This window comes from Corvus brachyrhynchos, unplaced genomic scaffold (genome assembly GCF_000691975.1).
Source record: "Corvus brachyrhynchos isolate BGI_N302 unplaced genomic scaffold, ASM69197v1 scaffold43, whole genome shotgun sequence".
Classification (NCBI taxonomy): Eukaryota; Metazoa; Chordata; class Aves; order Passeriformes; family Corvidae; genus Corvus; species Corvus brachyrhynchos.
This window is the reverse complement of record NW_008237353.1, coordinates 194,400-195,628: the sequence shown is the minus strand read 5'-3', so window position 1 is coordinate 195,628 and position 1,229 is coordinate 194,400. Positions and strand designations below refer to the sequence as shown.

General features: G+C 39.9%; 1 long non-coding RNA gene across 1 annotated transcript in view; it reads right to left on the bottom strand.

The window, feature by feature from the left end:
- LOC108445807 overlaps positions 1 to 1,229 on the bottom strand; it is a 7,454-nt gene extending 6,225 nt beyond the window's left edge. The window contains exon 1 of the long non-coding RNA XR_001860780.1: positions 1,206 to 1,229. This is a non-coding gene — a long non-coding RNA (uncharacterized LOC108445807). The remainder of the gene's footprint in view (positions 1 to 1,205) is intronic.

Below are 1,229 nucleotides of genomic sequence, written 5' to 3'. Positions count from 1 at the left end.
CAGGGCAGATTTGTTCTCAGATATGTCACAGAGCATGTGAATAGCTGTACCAAAGTCACACTGCAGATAAATATGGCTCAATAGCCTGTCCCAAATAGCAGCCAGTAACAGAGGACCGGGACAGAGCATACAAATTAATTCCCAGTGCAATACTTGCAGTGCATTCTCTCCCAGCCTCCAGGAAGCTCAGCAGAGATTTCCCAAGCTGGAGACCTCTTTAGGTCCCTTCCAACCCAAATAATTCTATGACTATCTTGACGCAAATAACCTCTATGGATTTTCCTGCCACGGGTTTGATATTTACAAACAGTGGAGCCACAGGATGCCAGCAATTTCTAAACCTTAACCATCAACACCCTTATTGACTTGGGTTTGCCACCATTCCCAGCAGCAGTGAGGTAGAAAAAGTTCGGCACAGCCCTGCCTCCACTATCCCGTGACCCTAGCTAGATCCAGGTTACTTAGCAACCAAGCATTGCAGCATCTCACTACCATCTACTCTTATCTTCCACCACAAAACATGCCATTTTTTACTTTTAGAATTCAAACTTCTCCTTGTACCTTAATGACAGCAAATTCTGCTCATAGAGGTCCTATTGATAGCAGGGATTTTTCACTTTAAAGGCTATTATTTCATACTACATTTGATCTAAATCCTAAAAAGTGAATGTGTAATAGTTCGAGGCCTGATAGACTTACAAGTACAGTATAAGATTTAAGTATCTTCACTTTTAAAAATATATAAATAACAGAATTGATTTTTTTTATCTAGCTCCTATCTGAGAAACTCAGGATCTGAGAGATCCCTTTTCTTCTCCTCCACTTCATTAAGCAAATTATAGCCTAGCTTCTTTCTTAAAAGATTTAGAAATAGAAGCTACTAAGTGTAGCAAGAAAGTTTTTACACAGATTCATGAACATTGATGACAACCAGAAGACATTCAAGGAGAGCTTCATCAACTGCTTGTAACTCAAGCTCGCTTTGCATGAATTAACCCATCCTCTCCCCCTACAGGAAAATCAGGATCAATCACTGGAGTTATACTTCTGAAACTCTTCTTGCATAGAAGAAAGAAAAAAGAAAAAGACAAACTATTTTGCCTTACAACCCATAAGTGCAATAGTTGACTGGCAGGTTGGCTTATCCTATAAATCAAAATTGACACAAAACTGAAGCTGTTTTCAGCCAGTACCAGACAGCTTACCTGCACTTGTGTATCTGGTTCCGC